The sequence below is a fragment of the Cricetulus griseus genome, chromosome 5 (assembly GCF_003668045.3).
Source record: "Cricetulus griseus strain 17A/GY chromosome 5, alternate assembly CriGri-PICRH-1.0, whole genome shotgun sequence".
In the NCBI taxonomy this organism is placed as follows: domain Eukaryota; kingdom Metazoa; phylum Chordata; class Mammalia; order Rodentia; family Cricetidae; genus Cricetulus; species Cricetulus griseus.
In genome coordinates, this window is record NC_048598.1 from 118,206,509 (window position 1) to 118,227,369 (window position 20,861).

The following is a 20,861-nucleotide window of genomic DNA, read 5'->3' on the forward strand; positions in this document are numbered from 1 at the left end:
TAACAACTATGTAGGAATTTTTAGTTTCTGGTTCTTGATAGCACTTGGGACAGGGTTTCTCAGAGAAGAAAAGCCTTCCCCAAGTCCCTGCCTGGCAGCGAAGTCTAGCACAGCCTCCAGAGCACAGTTGCCCGTGGGAATTCCCTCTGCCAACATGCTTCTACTGTGAGGTTGACTCATTAAGGTAAGGTACATGCCTGAGCCTAAGGCTTGCTTCTCAGTCTTCTCTGAAAGCGAATGTGGTTGAGTCCACATATGTCACTGCTGTTCTGGACCTCAAGTTGTGTAACGGGGACAGTGGCACCCTCTGTGTTAAGCCAAGGTGACAACGCATTCAAGTGCTTCTAAGATTCAGTTGTGCCATCATCCTGAGATGCCAGACCCAGAGTCAAAGAAATGAGCCAGGTGCCGTTTAAGAGAAACTGTAGCACTGCTAAGTAGGAGACAGTTTCTTCTTTATCTGTGCTTACAGTTTGGAAAAATCATCTTCCTTAGACATGCTATCACTTCTCATTTGCCAGCAGACTGAGTTATATGCACACTTCTGGACCAATCCTGATTGGTTTAGACCCTAGTCACCTAATGGAGGCCAAATCCCCAAAACCTTCTAGACATTTCAGGACTGTGCAGTGGGGAAGGGAAAAGTAGACTCTTAGCAATGCAACAGGCTACCCTTGAGCCCAGGGACTGATTCTTGTTTGCAATGTGAGAACAGGAAAACATCACGGATTGAGGCTGGGTGGAGGTGGCACACACCTTTAATCTTAGCACTTGGGAGACAGAGGCAGGTGGATCTCTCTGAGTTCAAAGCCAGCCTGGTCTACAAAGTGAGTTTCAGGACAGCTAGGGCTGTTACACAGAGAAACCCTGTCTCAAAAATCAAAAACAAAAAATAGTTTGCAAAGTGAAGGTGGCTTTGAAATCTGCCAGTTGGGTCCAAATTGTACCTCATAATGACTTAAAATCCTTGAGGACTCTATACCCCTAGAGCTCTGGATTGACTATAGAATTGTTATGAGAGAGTCTAACAAGGTCACTGTGTGTGTGTGTGTGTGTGTGTGTGTGTGTGTGTGTGTGTGTGCACGCAGCCTAGAGGGCATCTTCTGTCTCAGTGCTCAAGGTGGCTGTTCTGGTCAGGAGAAGACTAAATGACCTTGTGGCAGAATGTGAACCTAACTCAATCCAGAGCCAAACCTTCCTCCCCAGAGCCGCAACAGACACAGAACAATGCTTGGCTGATGAAGGGCAGGATGTGGGCTGGGCATCTGCCAGGTCACTCAGGCAAAAGATACTCAGGTGTGGAGTATGTCTGTTTTTGCTGCTGGGGACGTTGGAATAGTTCTGTAAAGTGCATTTTCTGGACCTCAGAGCATGTATGGACTTGAGGACTCTACCTCTGAAACAGATCTTCCTCTCTGTCACAGTGGAGAGAAGTCACTCTTTTCATATATGCTATGGTGTATCCTGACAGCAAGGGATTGCAGTGCTAAAAGGTAGTGGCAGCCAATCGATGAGAATCAGCTCTTTAAAACACTTGTTTTTAAATAGTAGCTGACATTGATTGAGCTCCTACAGGTGCCAAGCACTTCGCTAGATGTCTTAGATCTGTTAATTTTCCCAGTCCACACAGAAACCCACAAAGGGGGCACTTTTACAGTGTCCATTTTACAGATAAGGATTCAGAATGCAGAGCAAGTAACTAACTTTGCTCACAGTCACAGTTGCCTAAGGGACAGAGCCACAATTCCAACTCAGACTCTATAGCCAAAACCCACACTCTTGACCACACTTGGCACAGGGATTTTTGTTGCTGTTATTACTTGGTTTTGTTTTCAACAGACTTAGCTTTAAAAAGTCTACTGAAATTCCACCCCTATCAACACCTCCAAGCACGATGGTATAAATTACTTCAATGAAGGAGCCTACACCGACCGACACACGAAGTTGCTTCAAGCTTTGAACCATATATAATGGCACATGGCCACTATTAGAGCATCATCCCAAATAGTTTTCTGCCCTGAACACCCTCTGTTCTTTGCCAGTTGTGTCTTCCCCCTCCAACATCTGGCATCTTGAGACTTTTGCCTGCTGTGGGGAATCAGATGGCGGCTGGAATGATTCAGAATGGCTTTGGACACTCACTCATGACTTCAAGGCCCCCCATGACTTTTGGCTTGGTAGCTTGATCCTTTTCATCACTGACTAAAAGTCTAGCATCTGAACATACAACAATTTATTTCTTTACTCTCTTTGTTGCTTGTGAGATTGGGCAATTATGAATGACAGCTGTAAACATCTGTCATTGTTAGGTTTTCTATTGCTGTGAAGAGACACCATGGGCCTTCACAGCATCAGGGATGGGAAGACTTCAAATCACTCATCTTATACATGTGAAAAAGCACACAGACAAATGGGTCAGAGCCCAGTGCCCTCCATCAGAGCATATCCCATTAGGCCATTCCCTTTGTGGGAAGTTGGCTCCCATGGACAGAAGTCACACCTGACCACCTGTCATCTGCTGCACGGTGTTCTGCACGTTAGCAATGACTGTCTGGTGAGGAGAAGGAATGACCTTCCTCTGACATTTCTGCACCTTTCCAGAGAGCTGCCCTCTGACCGCTGACCTCTGCTCCTATCTGTAGCAGAGGAAAAGAAGGGAATTAACATTCCGGATCCTCCATGGTGCAATCATCAGGGCAGAGGCCAAGTCAGACCATAACTCTTAGCCTTGGGTCTACACTATATCACCCACAGGATGCCAGAGCCTATCCCTGGGGCATTCGGATTGTGTTTGTGTTTGCTGTGTACCTGGCCCTAGGCTAAGCCCTTTGTGCACATGATCAGATTTAGTCCTTCGTCATGCATGCTGTGAAGTGGACCTCATTACCACCTTCATTCTGAAAATGAGAAAACAGAGCTCAGAAAGGTTAAAAAAAAGAGAGTCACTCAGGGTCACACAGGGTGCTAGAGCCAAGATGCCATTAAAGACAGTTTGATTGCTTTCTGATCTGATAACTGGCCTGAGCCCTGCACATGGGAGAGCTCACACATTTGTACATCAAGAACACCTCTTGCTCCTCCCCCCTTTTTTTATGCACACAACTTATTTGATTTTACTTTACATTTACAGTGCTGAGGATTGCACCTAGGTAGGGCCTGGACATGCTAAGCAAGCTTTCCATCACTGAGCACACCCCAAGTCCCACAGTGAAGTCTTCCCACCCAGCCTATGCAAACCATATTTGGCAAATCCCTAATAGCAAGAATCACCAGATCCCCAGAAGCCAGTCATAAGAAAGCAAAGCTCACCATAGAGGTGTGCCCACAGGGGCGGCCCCTGAGGGATGCTGACAGCTCTGCCAGAAAGCCAGTGTCAGAGCTCTTTGGCTCCACCAAAAGAGCCAAATTGTCCCGATTGCAGACAGAAGCAATCGGGTCCCTTTGCACTTGGTCAAATGTAAACACCATGCAGAGAGAGCTCAGCTGGCCTCCAGCATCCAGGTTTGAGCAATCCCCAGCCTCATCTCCTGAGTGGCTGGGACTACAGGAAATGTGCCATGGATTTTGATCTCTTTTTTGTTGTTGTTGTTTTGTTGTGTTCTCTCCCTCTCCTTCTCTCTCTTCCTCTCCCTTTGTCTTTCTGACACAGACTTTACTATAGATTCCTGGCTTGATATATAGACCAGGCTAGTCTCGAACTTATGCTGATCTTTCTGTCTCAACCTCCCAAGTACTAGGATTACAGAAGTGTACCACAAGGCCTGGCTGGCCTGACTTTTAGGTGGGTGCTAGAGCCAAGATGCCATTAAAGACAGTTTTATTGTTATAACATACTAACAAAAAAGTGCCCAAGCATTCACTGCACTACTCAATAGATTCTCACAAAGCCAACACCCTGGTGGGTTAGTCCCTTCTAGCAGTTATAAAAGGTTGTCATAGATTGCAGGCTGATAGACAACAGGGTGATTTCTCATGGAGTGCTGGAGGCTAGGAAATCCATGGTCAGTAGATTGCGTGTCTGTCTGGTAAAGGCTCTACAATCCATACACCTGCCTTTTCCGAAGTACAGGGACCAAATTGCTCTCAAATCATTTGTTAAAGGAAGCGGCCTTGGTCATGAGAACACCACCCTCCTCACAGCTTCGTCTCCTAACACTACCACAGTGTGGGTGAAGATTTGGATGTGTGGATGGTGAGAGGAGGGGACACAATCACCACCTACAGCTTCCAGGGCTGAGCTCCATTTCTTCTGGGTACCAAAGTTATCGAGATGATTGGGGAGCATATTTTAATGTCCCCAGAGTTCCGCTGGAGACTTCAAAGCTAACATTCCTTACATTGACTTTTACATCACAGGCAGATGTCCTTTTACAAAGGAGAAACTACAAAAACAAACAAGAAAGACGCAGTACATCACATACTGGAAATCACCCGTTGCTATTTTAAATACAATGCGAACCTTCTAGGAGGCAGGCTGCTATTTATTCCAGTTCATTAAACCCCGGAAGGGGCTCCTCTGCACATTTAGACAGGTTGGTTTTCTCCCTGGGGCATTTAGTGGGAAAGTGACAGTGAAGGGGTGGGCCCTCTGTCCTTGGCCACTTTCATGTTCCCTACAGCTCAACGCATACATCTCTTGATATCCTAGGCAGATCCACCGTGGGGGTCAGCTGGAGAGGCAGTGTCTAATTCTAGTGCAGGCTCAACCCTCAGACAACCTGGGCTCCAATCCAAGTTCTATCACAGCCTCGCTCAGTGACCCTGGGCAAGCCACTTATTTCCTTAAACACCAGAGCCCTCAGGTGTAAAATGAGTCCTACTCTGTGTGGGATGTGATCATATCAGAGGGAAATGGGGCATGTCAAGGCTTATCACAATGCCTGCTGTGTTGAAGGTCCGCTCCTTGGTTATCATGACTAGATAACATCCTCCCTCCTGGAACACAGGCAGGAAGATAGAGCAGTCAACTCAGACCCATTTTCAAGACAGGAAGGAAGGGAGCAGAGGCAGGGGAATCTGGAATGGTCCTGCAGGCAGCTAACCATCACCACTTGCCTTCAGGCTGTGATTCTGGAGGATTCTGCAGCACACAAACTCCGGAACGTGGAGGGGCAGGTTTGTTCCTGTGGGTCTGAGAGACTCCTGCACCACCATGCCAGAAATAACAATAGTGAATCCCAAAGCCTGCAGTGTCCAGGCTAGTGGTAGTATGGTTCCTTCATGAGGCTCCTTCCACCTGGCTGAATCAACATTCAGCCAGGAAGTTACTTGTCTTTGGAAACAAATCAATGCGAGAGTGGCTTCAGGAGAAGTCACCATGACAACCAGGAGCCAGTGGCTGATAGGATCTGAAGCCTTCCCCGACAACCCCATGCACCATACACTCAGACTTAGTTGATAAGGAGCCCGACTCTGGCAATGGCAGCAGTTGGGGTCCCCTGGGTAGGAGAGGGAGCACAAGGCTCACCAATTCCTTCTTATGGCTCCCCAGAAGGCTTCTGTGAAGTGCTCAAGGGGTGAAAGCACTCTGGGTAATTGCCCTCCCAAAATAGCTCTCGGAAATGATCCCTGTAGGGCCTCTGGGAGCCAGGCAGGAAGCTAAGGCTGGGTTCCCCAAAGCACCAGGGGAAAGACCCTCGGGATGAAGTGCCTTCCTGCTGTCTCTTTCTGGCCCACCCGAGTGTCCTGTCTCGGGACTCTTCTATTAACAACTTCATTTCCAGGGAAAGGCATGGGATTTAATCTTCCAGAAATTTTGAAGCCTAGTGTAGCCTTTCCCTAAACTGAAATGCTAAAGTCAGAGTTGGTGGTTCACAAGGGAGGCTACAGATCCTGAGTTCTGGGCAAAAAAAAAAGAAAAAAAAAAGAAAGAAAGAAAGAAAGAAAAAATCTCTCTCTCTCTCTCTCTCTCTCTCTCTCTCTCTCTGTGTGTGTGTGTGTGTGTGTGTGTGTGTGTGTGTCTGAGACAGGGTTTCTTTTCTCTGTGTACCCCTAGCTTTCCTGGAACTGTCTCTATAGACCAGGCTGGCCACAAACTCAGAGATCCACCTGCCTGCCTCTACCTCCTAATTGCTAGGATCAAAGGTGTGAGCCATCACAACCAGACAGGAATAAATCTCTTAATAGGGGAACTCCTCAGATCCTGGGGAATGGGTATGAACGGAAGCTCCAGGGAGTTGGCTTTAGGGGATGAGATGAGTAATACTCTTTACCAAGAAGGCTGTCTATAGTTCAGGTTTAAAGTCTAGCAGATCTAGGGCTGGACTTCGTTGTGTGCCCTTGGGTGGGAGCTCAGTCCTCATGTCTATAAAACACAGTCCTAATGCTTAGTGTTCATAGCTGTAGACACAAAGTCTGAGACAATGTCTCAAAGTGGGACCAGCTAAGAAGACAATAGTCGTGGGAGCCAGGAGCCAGGGCTGGTTCTGACCATCTGGGTGAGACTAGGATGTTTATCAGCCAAACAATGCCTGGGTATGGCAATTAGACAACCATAGAAAGGCTGGAGAGAAGGACAAATTTAAAAAGCCAATGCTTGGGTGTAGTTGTGCTTAAAATCATGGGGGTTGGGGGGGAGTAGAAGAGAGTCCTCCCAGTGGGGAGACAGAAGTTGAAAGTGCACTGGGTATTTGGAAAAGAGAGAAGCAGTAAAGACCCTCGGCAGGGTCACAACCTAGCCTGGAGACTCTCAACACAGAGCCTGAAGAGTCCCACTTGCTAAGGGAAAGGAAGACACAGGAGGACTTGCTTTCCCAGCAGGGCGGCTCTTGGGTGGCAGTGTTTTAATAAAGATGAGCTATGAGCCTAGTATGAAAAGCTATCCTCTGCTACTCCACGAACCAGGCCTGGCTCATTGGGACACACCTGTAATCCCAGCACTCAGGAGCCTGAGGCAGGAAGATCAGGAGTTGAGATCACCCTAGACTACACAAAGATCTCATCTATAAAGCCTGGCATAGTGGTTCACACTTGCAATCCCAGCACTAGAGAGGCTTACGCAGGAGAACCGCCATTAGCTCAAGGCTAGCCTGGGCTACATGGTAAGTTCTAGGCCAGCCTGGACTATAGACTGAAATCCTTTTTTGAAACAAACAAGCCTGTCAGTCAATCTACCAAATAACTAAAGCTAACTCATAACACCAGTGTAGTGGACAGTCACAAAAGGTGCTGAGCGAGATGAATCTGCCCATCTCAGAGAGAACACGGCTTGTCCAACCGGTCTCTGTTAGCTGAATGACTGCAGTCATCCAGTCAGGCCTCAAGTATCTGTCTGTCATGACAGGTTAATTCCACTTGAGCAGACCTGGAAGCTAAATGGGTCCTGCTTGTGAAGTAACAGGATACTCACAGGCGCTCAAAAAATAGTGTCCTTCTTTGGCAAGTAAAAAAAAATAGATTCTTCCCTGTTATCACTCCCAACACCCCTGATGGCAATCCAGGGACAGATTGTATCAGGCAAGCTGTCGGGTGCAAACAATAGAAAATCCATCCAACAGTGGCCTAATTAGGTGTTCATTTTCGTCAAATAAGGACAAGTCTAGGAACAGATACTGCTGGTTCCAACATTGTGCAGGCTACTGTCTGGCCCTGTTATCCCCGCTCTCAAGGCTAACCAGTGCCTCTGGCAGCTCTGCCATTAGGCAGGAAAAAGATAGACAAAGCGCATTTCATAAATGTAAAAAATAGTTTAATACAAACATAACAAGCTGAGGGACCTAGGGAGACAGCTCCTGCAGTAAAATACCTGCCACAGGAGCATGAAGGTCTGAGTTCTGATCTCCAGCTCCCCTAAAATCCAGGCATACCAGTGCACACCCATAACCCCAGCTTTGGAGGCTTTGAGGGGGTGGGTCCTGCAGCTCATTGTCCATCTTAGCCCATCACTGAGCTCCAGGTTCAGTGATCCGACCATCACAAAAGGCCTGGCGGTAGTTAGTGGTGCATACCTTTCATCCTAGCACTTGGGAGGCAGAGGCAGGCAGATCTCTGAGTCCCAGGTCAACCAGATCTACAGAGCTAGTTCCAGGACAGCCAGGGCTGTTACACAGAGAAACCCTGTCTCAAACAAACAAAACAAAACAAACAAGCAAACAAAAAACAAATATCCTAATGGTACCTTACAAACCTCCTTCCCCAAATTATACACGAATTGTATCTTTGCCATTCTTCATTGACTTACCACATATGAATATAGAACAAGCTTTACCTGTTCTTGGATTTTATACAAATGCAGTTGTATATATGCCCCTGACCCACCCTCCCAGACAGGGTCTCATGTATCTCAAGCTGATTACACAGATGAGAATGACACCAAACTCCTGTTGCTCCTGCTTCTACCTCCTGAGTGATGGGGTTACAGGCATGCACCATCTGGCCTGGTTTATGTGACGCCAGGGTCACACCTAGGGCTTCATGCATGCCAGGGAGCTCTCAATCCGTATGCTTTCCTGTGACTCATTTCTTTCTTGTTTAGATTTATCCATGTTGACCGTGGCTTTCATATATTCATTTTCTCTACTGTATAACATTCTATTATGGAAGATAGTACCATGTATGCTCAGGGGATTTTGAGCACTGCTGCAGATTTTCTGGCACAATTCCCACAGTTACTGTAAAAGCTGCCCTCTGCACTGTGTTGCTGGGTGTTCAGCCCCACAAGGAGCTGCTGAACCTTTCCCAACTGGTTGCTCCCTCCAGGGATAGGGGCTCCCCATTGCCCTACATTCTCATCAGCAGTGAAGACTGTTCTGTTGGCTAGTTTCCCGAGACTTTTCAGTTCCCCAGAGTGATCTGAAACCACACATTCCTCTCTCCACGCTACTGTAGCACAGTGCTCATCCGGTCGTACTGAATCCTGTGAGATGCCACCCCTCCTGTCTGCTGGCCATTCTAATTCCATCCCCATCTTTGGCACAAACTAAGAGCCATCTTCTGGCTCCTGGTGGAGGAAGCTGCAGCAACTTTTGATCTCTCTCCTTCTATGGGGACTCTCCTTTGTGTTGCTGACCTTGAAGTCCCTCCGAGGATGTAAGTGAGCTCAGAACGGCCTGTCTGTGAGTAAGCCCATAAACCAGGGTGTGGGTTCTGTAGCATTTGTATTGGCCGTGAATAACCTTTCTGGATTTTGTTTTTCTTTGAGGACTGTTGCATGTTCATTTGGTTTGGGGTTTTTTGTTGTTGTTGTTGATTTTTTTTCTTTTCCACCCCTCCCTGGTTTTTGTTTATTTTCCTCCTTTTCCTCGTTCCTGACAATGTTCCAAATAGCTGAGGTTTTTGTATAAATCGCTTAGGGACAAATGAAGTGCCACTGCCCCTTGAGAGTGTACTTCTGACCGACTCCTGTACTGCATTCAATTTTGTTCTGGTGGGTCCCCAAATGTCAGGGCTCCTGCTAGCAGATGGCACACCCCCTACAACAAGAGACACCAGCTATTCCAAAGAACCCCATTCTGTCCTGGAAGTATCTATAGAAACAAAGGTGTGAGAAAATTCTGACTTTTAAATGGGACTCATGCTGCACATAGACTTTTAACAGATTATTCAGTGACTAATTTGATGGCAGAGCCAACGAACTGCCTTGAGAAGTTTTATTAAAAAAACATTTTGACAGGGGCTAAGACTGCATTGGTGACTGAGTCTGACAAAATTTATTAGCAGGACATTGTGTCACCCACAGAATCGTTGGGTGAGCTGGAGGACAGGGTGGGAGCCATGCAGCCAAAAATAGTACCCAGTGAGGCCCTAGTGCTTCCAGCAAGCCTCAAATACTTCATCTTTCCTCACCCACACTGGATACTGGATGTTACCACTGCTGTCTCAGGAACTTGGGCTTCCTGCTATGAAGCCCTTGACAGGACGGCTTCCTTTAGATATGCCTGGTAGCATGTCCTTTCCTAGTAGTACAGGAGGCTGGGAAAACAAATACATCATTCAAGTTTGGATTTTACTCTGTGACAGAACATGTAAAATAGTTGTGGTGTAAACAAAATACACATTTGTTTTGCCTGTGTTGAAAGATAAAGACAGTGCAGGATGGCTATAACCTGCTCCTCCACTGATCTACGCTCTTGCATGCTCCCTAGCACATGTTTGAGATCTGCCATCACGCCGTGTTCCTGCCGTCAGGAAAGAGAACGGGGCTGGATGGGAAATGCGCCCCACAGACTCAGGCGTTTGCACACCTGGTGGTACTGTTTTGGGAGGTTGTAGAACTTTGAAGAGGTGAGGCCTGGATGACGGAGTTGCTAAGAGGCGGGTCTTAAGGGTTAGATTCAGCCCTGCTTCTGGCTTGCCTGGGTGTGAGAACTCGGACATCTGAAACCAAAAGCCACACTAGCCCTTCCGCCCTTAAGATAAACTCTCAGGTCTTTGGTCACAGTGAAGATCTGAGTACTGAATTCATCTACTATCTACTTCCTGGAAAGTGTACATGCCACTTCCAGCTCAGCAGTTGAATTGGTTACTTGGCCGCATCTAACAGAGAAGGGGTTTGATCCAGATAGCCAAGCACACAACTATAAATTGGAAACTGTTTTGTTTGTTTTTGTTTTTCAACATAGGGTTTCTCTGTGTAGCCCTGGCTCTCCTGGAACACACTTTGTAGACCAGGCTGGCCTTGAACTCTCAGAGATCTGCTCGCCTCTGCCTCCCCAGCGCTGGGATTAAAGGCATGCACCACCACTATTCAGCTAAATTGGAGACTCTATTATAAAAGGAAAATGGGAAAGCTGAATGCCCCCTCCCTGGGGATCAGCTTTCATAGTTCCAGAAGGCATCATGAAAGCTTCCAAAGGAGGGAGGCAACCGGCCCACATCAGTGACCAGCATGCCTGATAATGTAGTAGTGACACACATACCTTGGTGATAACCAACAGCTCTCTAATTGGACTTAAGACTTGCTTAGAAAGAGGGAGGCCATGCCTGGTACTGGAAACCTAGCTCACTACTCAGTACTAGTGAAGTCATTGAAAAAGAATCTACAACCACTAATTTACTAAGTCCCTAACAACAATTTATAAACATTTGTCCTTGTGCCCACAGATAAGTACAGTCTTCACCCCTCATCAAGGAAGCTCCTCTTTGCAACAGATGGAGACCACTACAGAAAACCACAACCAATCATAATGCAGAGTTGTGGAGCCCAGTCCCAATACATACATCTACAAACACTCCTGTACCGAAGGCTTGGGGAACTTGCAAAAGAGGATTCTAAAAGACTGTGAGAGCCAGGGGATCATGGAATTTGCTGTGAGATTGTGTCTCCTATTAACATCAGAAGCTACAACCCCCAGAGTCTCACCAGCATGACTGCCCAAATGTGAGCTGAACAAGTAGACACTAATAGGCATGCCAAAGTGGACGTGGGAAAGCCCGTGAGGCCTCTATCCTACACAAAGAACAGCGGGAACAGGAGAGGAGGTCCTCCCTGGGGAAGAGCACAGCCATCGATTGTCTGGTGCCAAATGGTCTGAAAACATGTATATAAGTAACATGACAGGGACTGAGCAGGTTGTATTTAAGAATATATATTGCGTGCAATAATGAAAAAAGAGGCCATGAATTTGGAGACCATTGGGGATGGATATGTGGATGGGTTGAGAGGGAGGAAAGGGAAGGGAGAAATGTTATAATAATATCATAATCCCAAAAATAAAATTTTAAAAATTTTAAAGGAAAGGAAAGATGGGAGATTGGCTGTCAGAGGATGGCCTGTCACATGAGGTTAGCATTTTTGCCTTTGGTTGTGGGGTATGATCTCTATTGCTCATCAGGGATCAGGAAAGCCTAAGTGTGGGGGCAGGACACTCTCCAAACAGGAAATGGTTTGCTAAGAAGTAGTTACTAAAAATTATGGTTTGGATCTTAAATGGCCTCCAGAGACCTATAGTCACCAATACCTGTGACAATCTCTGCAAGTACCAACCTGTGACAATCTCTAGAGGTGGGGACTAATGGAAAGATGTTAGACCATTGGGGCAGGTGTGCCATTGAAGGCTGTTGGGACCCCCAGCTTTGCCCTCTCCCCTACAGGGTGAGCAGCTTTGTCCCACCGCACACTCTAGCTATCAAAAATGGAACTCCATGACCTTCTGGAAGTGAAGTCAGGATTTTCTGACTGCTCACGTGGTATCACAGGGAGATAGCCCTAGCTCAGGGCCTGTCTCTACCACCTTCTACCCTGGCCATGCCTGAGGCCAGCCCATATCTCCCCGTTCTGTGTGCTTCCCAGAAAGCAGCCACCATCCCTGGAGCCACTGGGAGAGGGCAGACTGTTGGAACAAGCCCAAATGAGACCTGGAAATGAGCGTGGGCCATCCAGGCAGATGTTGGGGTCTCGAGTGCTATGAGAACATCTGAAAGCAGCAGCTGTGGCCATGTGTACTGATCAGGTGTCTCCCTGGATCCAAGGACTGTTCATGCCAGAGACAAAGGGAGGGCAGGACAGAGGTCTACAAACAGCAACAGCATCGTCTCACCCAAGGGGTGCAGGCTTGTATTTTCCACAGAGTGGGCAGGGCTTGTTCACAGTGTGAATTGAGACTAAGTGGGAACTGTTTTTGAGAAGTTTTGTTTGCAGTGCCAGGGATTAAACCCAGGGCTTCCTGCATGCCGGGCAAGTGCCGGACCACTGAGCTATACCACGAGCCTCAAAAGTTCCCCCAATAGACCAGGAACCTGCAGAAGGCCTCATATTTCTGACCAGAGATTTCTTTAGCTGTGACTCTGAACTGGGGAAGGATTCAACTCCTAATTGTATTTCTCATTCCCAGCAACAAACCAAAACCAGATTAGAACAAAGCAAAATAGAGAACGGCCATCCCTTCAGACACTGAGCCAGCTGCCTCTGGCCTGCTCCTGCCAATGCCCTCCAATCCGGCTCCCTTCTCCAACTCCCAGCTCACTCCTTCCCTCTGCCCGCCCTGCTTGGCTGAAGTCTTGATCCCTGCCATGGCTACAGGAAAAACAACACAACACTGGGCAGAGGAAAGCCCCGTGGCAGAGCCCTACTGAGCATTAGAACCAGGAATTTCCGTGACGACACAGCCCAGAGGGAAACCTTGGTATCTTGGATCGAAGATCAGGAAAACGTAGCTCCAGAGTGGGAGGAAGAAAGACCTTCCAAAGGCCAAGAGGCTGCTGGGAAGATCAGATGGAGGAGGGGCTCTGTTAAGGTGGGAAGAAGTTAAAGCTCCTGCCACCCCGGTGGTGTCTAGCCCTTGAATATTCCCAGAAGTGCTTAGCATCTTCAGATGAGTGTCTTCAGAGGAAGGAATTTGGAAGCGGGGAGCAACAGGCAACTGAGACCCCTACTTCTGAGAGAAGCTGAAATATTCCTATGTCAGGACTACAGACCATGCATCTTACAGGCCTGGAAGGATGCTTAGTGGTTAACACTTCCAGGGAATGAATCTGAGGTAGCCCACAGGGGTGGGACCCAGCACTGGCTTATTTTAGAAGCAAAACACTCATGGATATATTTCTGGACCTCAAACAGGACAGGTGAAAGGAAGCAAGGAAAGAGAGGCTTGGTGTCTGTCTCCAGGGAGAGAATGGTCATGTGGCTTTCCCAGGTTTCCCAGGGAACACACACACACACACACACACACACACACACACACACACACACAAATACACACAAACACAGCACCTCTCAAAAATGCCTGTGACCCTGATGACCCGGCTGGATTCCCCACCCCAGCTCAGTCCCCCTGCTCTGGCTCTTGCAGCTGCCAGCACCTGCCAGCAACAAGGAAGCGGTGTACTGGGACTGCAGCTTTTCGAAGCTGCTTATGAAACCGATGACTAAGCCCCCAGGGCGGGAGAAGGGGGCAGCACATGCCTAGCTCAGCAAGAATGAGTACACTACCAACTTGGTCCAAGTCAGCGTGGGCTGACTGCCAGCCTTATGTTGGCCTAGTCCCTCAGGATGGGAAGACAGAAGGGTATGGTCCTTGCTGTGAAGAACCAGGCAGAACCATAGGAACTACAGTCAGGGACACAAATCTGCCAAAGAGGGAGAGAGCGATCTGACAGTGATGACTTCCCAGGGCGTCTGTGATGGAGGCAGAAAGAGGAAATTTTCCATCTGCATCACCACCCTGTAGTTGCAGACTCCTCGAGCAAGCACTCCTTCTTCCCCATGTCTCCTGATCCAGTCAGCCTAGCTTCTGGGATCTTTGTGGCCTCCAAGTTTCTCCATGTGTCTCCAACTGGTTCAGGCCCTCATTTCAAGCCATGACCAGACTCCCTGCACTAGTACCCCAGGCAGTGTCCACAACTCAGCTGCAGCCATTTGACTCCTCTCTTTGAAAACCCCATGTGATGTCATGCAGCCCCCAGAATAAATGCTAAGTCCCAAATGTGCCTCATGCTGTAGTTCAAATCGGCCCAAGGCTTAGAAGTAGAGCAAGCTTTGGTGTAGGTTTGGCTCAAGGGCTCACCCAAGTTCCTCCTCTGTCTGGATGTTGTGTTCTGGTCCCCTTTGTCATGTCTTAATGCTCAGACAGGCTTTTCTCATGGTGCCAAAATGGCAGCAGCAATTCCTACCTTTCCACTATGGTAGGGAGAGAGAGAGAGAGAGAGAGAGAGAGAGAGAGAGAGAGAGAGAGAGAATTAGTTTTATTCCCCGAGGCTGTCTTCTTCAGTTTCTTAGGTCAGAATGAGTCACATGTTACTCTTAGTCAAGAAGGATTTGTTGATAAGTCTATACTGGGGCTGTTTGCCCCACTTTAGGGTTAAAGTGGCATTAATTAAGGAGTGTCAGGGCTGTCCAACCTTTTGACATTGATGTCTACAAGTGTGTTAGACCACACGGACACATGTAGCCCAAGGGCTACCAGTTAGACATCCCTAGGGTCAGTCTACTGAGATGTGACAATCCACTAATTCAGTCCTTACGAGTGTCACCTCTTACTCTGTGCCATCTACTGTCTCATCTGCCCCATGCCAAGCCCTTTGCATACATGACAACAATCACAGAGGTAGAACCAAGACCCAGAGGTGACAAGGAATTTACCTAGTGTCATACAGCTGGTGGTTAGTGGATTTAGAATCCGAGCCCAAGCAGAACAAATATCTGTAATTATTACCGCCTCCTGCCTTACCCGGTTGCTCAAACAGCTAGGGATTAGGATAGACATGCAGGTGGCTGAGTCAACATTCTGATTCAGAAGTGTGAATGCTGGCTGTGCTGCTGAGGAACTGCATCTCTCTGCAGTATGCATGGGCAAGATCTGTCAGAAAAACCGACAAACAGCAGCAGGGCACCCTGGCTACAGAAAGCTGTGGCGATCCTTCAAGAACTGGATGCTGCCAATATCTAGCTGTCTCAGCAAAGCAAGCAAAGGAGGGTCAGGAAGGATCTGCTCCCCTTCAGATGAGCAGCAACCGGAAGCAGAGGCTACCTGCCCACTTGTGAACACATTCCTAGGCCCCGGAGAACAGAGCACACACAGACAGAAGCCCAGCACCTGAGGTAGCCTGTCAGCCACCTCATTGCCAGCATCCCCCTGAGCCTTCATCCTGGGCCTGCCTGGTAGAATTGGAGCTCAGGTGGGGTAACAGGTAGGCAGGTGACAGAGGTGGAAGGTGAGATCATTGCTCCTAAGGTGGTCAGAGAGAGGTGGCTGGAGACTATAATCTCAGCCCTAGGGAGCCTGAGGCAAGAGGACCTTGAGTTAAAGACCACATTGGCTGCTCTACCTATTAAGTTTCAGGCCAAGCTAGGCTACCTAGAGAGACCCTGTCTCAATACACCCCCCACACACACCCAGTTAAAAAAAAAGGGGGAGGGAAGAAAAGAGGAAAAACTGATGATGTTTATTCCCAGACTTTATGTAGGTGTGCTGACTTTTAACCATTGGATACTATTTCCTTATCATTTCTTAAACTCATAGCAGGACAAACAATACACATGAATAGTCCAGAAATAGCAAGTGGGCCCCTGTGCCCGTTTTCTGAGTCACAAGCAGAAGCTTCTCATTACTGAGCTACACAGCAAAACTCTACAACCCCCATCTTACCCCTGCTCCCTCCACCTGCCCCCTGACCTGCAGCTGCTGCTGCTGATGTAGCCATGACAAATAATTCCCAAACCCTACTGGGCCTAAGCCATCTGGGGACTCAGTCTGTCCCCTCTGTGAAGATACACTGAAGACCTGGAGTCAAATGGGTAAAGCAGAGGTTTTGAGGGTCTTGGTCCCTTTTGTGAATGGGGGTGGGTCGTTTGCATGGGGAACAGTAGCAGGAAAGACAGCCAAGCAGAGGGTGGAGGTCCCCTGTCCCCCACCCTCTCCACCAGGGGCTCCAAGGTCAATTCACTGGTGAGAATTGATCTTAGAGGGCAAAGGGTGAACCTGCTGTGGCCAGAAGGAAGCCTCTCTCTAAGGTGGTGACAGGAGCAAGGTTCTCCATGCTCCAGGAGGAACCACTGGGTTGCCAGTGCCTACAGTGGAGAGAAGACACCAATCATTGTGATTCTGAGACCGAAAACAAGCCCCCACCCCCAAATCTGTCATCGGATATTCAAAAAGAACCTGACTTTTTGTTCGTTATTTATTCGGGGTGTTTTGAGACAGCTGCGTCTCACTACGGCAGTTAGCCTAGCTTCTCGATTGTGACCCTCAACCTCTATACTGGAGATTACAGGTGTGAGCCACCATGCCTGGCAAGCTGTGTTCTTTTAAAATGGCCACACCTCAATTCTGGGGAAGTCAGCCATCTGGCCACTTCCCAGGTCCCTGTGAGCTGAGCCACCTATCATCCTGTCTGAGAGTCATTACCTTCATCTGACAGTCAGCGGCTCTCCGAACCCAGAAGAGCTTATAAATGTAAATTGTGACTATTTTAAGCCTGACACATCCGAGGGTAAAGACTTAACCCCTCCTACAGTTCTATGAAAAGCCAAATGGTTGTCACAAATGCCATATGTTTATGTATATCACTTACAGGAGAACATCCAGACCCTCTCTTTGAGTCCTTTTCTTTCTGGCTTTATACATGACTTGAACAAACTTGATTTTTAAGTTGGCAGATCAATTACAGAGGGGAGAGAGGTTGCCTGAGACACCCAGAGAGCAATCTGAAGTAAAAATTGCCCAACTACCGAATGCAAATATAGACACATGCATGCATGCCCTATAAATATGTATATCTGAGTAGTTAAAACCTGTACTTTCTTCATATTTTCCATATTTACTTAATATCCTTTTATGATTCCAGGATTTCATTCCAGTACTTTTAATTGCGCCGTGTCTTTGGGCCACCTTTCCATGCTGTACTCTTTGGAAGGAATTCACAATACAACTCCAACTCCACAAAGGAGAAATGTCTCCATAAATTATTTGAAATTTTTCTATGCAGAAGAACTCTGTCTTCCTCAAATATTTATTTACCTCATCATTTATTTATATCCGTATGTCTTTATATATTTATTTCTTACTTGGGACTTAAAATTGTTCATATCATCCCAGCTTTGATCACCGTGAGTTCTTCCAGTTGGTTCCTGTGCCCTGTGTCCTTTAGTCAGATCCCTTTCATTGTACAGTTTGGGGTCATTGTTGCTGTTGTTTTGTTTCAAGCATTTCCTTTCTTTCTGGAATATTCTCTAGGCTCATTTTGTATGTTTCCTGCCCAAGTCTTATAGGCAGTCCTTTCTTCAAGGGCTTCTGTGCCCTTTAACTGGAGAAGGTATCAGAAGCAGGGTATGGATGTTACTAAGTTCGCTCATTTCTGTGAGGCTGTGGCTGGGCTTCAGGCCCCTCAGCCAAAAGCACATTTATATATCTATAAATCATTCCGGAGGTATACCGTTGTCAATATTGACTTAAGCAAGAGTTCAGGCAAATGTCTCCAGCTCTTGTCCTTTACCACGAAGACGGTTATAACCTTCTTACCATCTTACCCCAGCCCAGGAGGCCTGCCTGCTCTAAATGGTTATATGGTATGGTTCGTTAACGGTTCAGGTCCTGTGTGTATGAACATTTAAGTCAGGATTGTTCCTCAGGGGCCGGTTCTGTCAACCACAGTCTTCTCACGCTGCACCCACACCTTTATTCTCATGAATTCGCTCATTTCCAAATCACTTAGCTCAGTTCCTCCTTCCCATTCTCTTTAGAGAGGTTTTAAAGCCCCAGTTTGGGGATTTTCTATTGAAGTGCTTTCAAGTTTACTAATTGCTCCATCAGCAAACCAAGTCTTCTTGTGAGCCCATCAAAGGCATTCTTCATTTCTATTACAATGTATTTTATTTCCTTTTTGTTTGTTTTGTTTTGTTTGTTTGGTTTGGTTTTTCAAGACAGGGTTTCTCTTGTGTAGCCCTGGCTGTCCTGGAACTCACTCTGTAGACCAGGCTGGCCTGGAACTGGTAGAGATCTGCCTGCTTCTGCCTCTGCCTCTGCCTCCCAAGTACTGGCATTAAAGGCATGTGCCATATTTCCTCTTGTTTCTTATTCTTAGAATTTCCCACCTTCTGATTATTTTTATCCTTCTCTTCTCCCATGTTGCCTGTTTTTCCACTGTAGTTCTTTCTATTTTAGTTATTTTAAGTTCTTTGTCTGGGGCCTGAAGACATGGCTCAGCAGTTGCAAATGAAATGATCTTGCAGAGGACCTGAGTTTGGCTTCCAGCACACATCAGGCAGCTCTCAACTGCCTGTAATGCCAGGGGTATATGATGGATGCCTCTGGACTCTTCGGGTACCCACCCAAGTGCATCCACATATATACATGATTAAAATAAAGTAAATCTTTAAAAAAAAATTCCTTCCAAAATCTGTCACGTCTGACTCCAGAGCTCATGGTTCTTGCTTCGTTCATACAAACCATTTGCATTGCTTTTTAAATACATATTTTATGTTTACTTTATGTCCATTGGTGTTTTGCCTGCATGGATGTCTGTGTGAGAGTATCAGAAGCTCTGGAATTGGAGCTACAGACAGATGTAAGCCTCCATGGGAGTGCTAGGAATTGAACTGGGGTCCTCTGAAAGATCAGTCAGTGCTCTTAACAGCTAAGCCATCTCTCCAGCCTCCATTTGCATTGCTATAGGGTCTTAGAAACTGAGATAATAGAAGTTTCATATTAATCTGGCTAGCTAGGTTGTATTTACTGTTTATCTGTAACTGGTTGTAGGTACCTGGTCTTCTCTGTGTTGGGAAAATTCCTAGAAACTCCTCCTTACAGAGATTCTGGAAGGGGCCGGGCTTTGGTGGCACACGCCTTTAATCCCAGCACTTGGGAGGCAGAGGCAGGCGGATCTCTGTGAGTTCCAGGCCAGCCTGGTTTCCAGAGTGAGTGCCAGGATAACTTTGCAGCTCTTAGCTCTAATCTATACTGGAGCCCCATTGCTATGGTGATAAGGTATGGAACGGCACGTTATAATTTTCATTGTTTAACCTCAGTATTTCAGTGGACTTGTGTAACTAGACTGTGATTTTCACAAATGTAGTTTAGCATCTGCCTCGCTTTGTGTGAACAAGAAGGCTAACAGGCCAGAGCTGGGTAGACATCTGTCCTCCAAGTAGGCTGTGATTCTGGTGAAATCTTTTCTTCCCAAGAGTTGCCTTTGTTGCAGGGACCACTCTGAATATATTTCATAATGAGCATTTTCCTCACCTTTCTGCCAAAGCCACAAGGGGCTCTTTCTTGGCTCTTTCTGGTGAGAACTTGGCTGAACTCCTGGGGTAAAGCTCACAACAGTGTGAGGCTCCTAGTTTGCAGGTTCCAGGACCTTCACAATTGTTCTCATTCATCCTCCAGCCATTCCCTGAATCGGAGCTCCAGCTATGGTTGCTGTAGGCAGGCAGGCTGATCTCTCTGTGCCCCTTGGCTTTGCCTGGCTAAATGCATTTTAGGGTTTCCACTGAACTGCAACCTCAATTCTAAGATGGGTCCAAGAAAATTCAATGATCTTATGTTTTCCCCACTTTTTCTTTTTATACAGACAAGTGTGATACCCTCTAACTTCCAAAGACTTCCTGCCAGAGCCAAATCCAGAAATCTGTTGGGTTTTTTTCTTACAAAATCATAAAATTCAAAATATAATCAGTTCTCTGCAACAATCATGGGTTGTGCCTCTCTGAATTCAACCAACCATAGTGTAGTGGTTTGTTTGATGATGTCCCTCATAAGCTCATATGGTTGAATATTTGGTCCCCAGTTGGTGGTGTTGTTTGGGTAAGTTAAGGATGGGGGTATACTTGCTGGAGGAAGTATATCACTGTGGGTGGGCCTTGACATTTCAAAGCCTCATGCCATTCCCAGTGTGCTTTTTGCTTCTTGCTTATGGTTTAAGATGTGAATAAGCTCCCAGCCTCTGCTCTAGCAGCCCTGTCTGTAGCTTACTGCCATGCTTCCCTGCCATCATGGTCTCTTCCTCCTGTGGGATCATAAGCCAAATAAACCCTTTCTTTAAGCTGCCTTGGTCATGGTGTTTCATCACAGCGATAGAAAAGTAACTTATACACACAGGTTGAAAGATACATTTAATTGCATCTGAACTGTGCTTGTTCGGTTATTTTTTGTCATTATTTCCAAATAAAGTGTAAGAACTATTGTTTGCAGTGTTTCCGTCATATGGGCAACATAAGCGATCTTCAGGTGGTTTAAGGTCTGCTAAAGGATGGGTATAGATTATATATAAATACTGTGATGTTTTATATGAAGGAATTGAGCATCAGCGGATTTTGGTACCCTGTTTGGGACAGGGATGGAGAAGCCCCGGAATCAGTCTCCATGGACAGATACCAAAAGGTGACGATGCATAACATTCTAGACCTACTTAGGGAAGGTCAATGCATCCTATACATAAAACCCTAAAGACAATGGAGTAGCATGATAAACATCCTACATCATCAAGAAAAG

General features: G+C 46.9%; 1 long non-coding RNA gene across 2 annotated transcripts; it reads left to right on the forward strand.

Moving 5' to 3' along the window:
- The first annotated feature begins 8,670 nt into the window (after positions 1-8,670).
- On the forward strand, positions 8,671-20,552 carry LOC118238903. 2 transcript variants are annotated; one of them, XR_004770314.1, is made up of 2 exons: positions 8,671-9,053; positions 11,041-20,552. It is a non-coding gene; the product is annotated as an uncharacterized LOC118238903 (long non-coding RNA). The 2 variants fall into 2 exon arrangements; XR_004770313.1 differs by having other exon boundaries at positions 8,671-9,027.
- Positions 20,553-20,861: the final 309 nt, after the last annotated feature.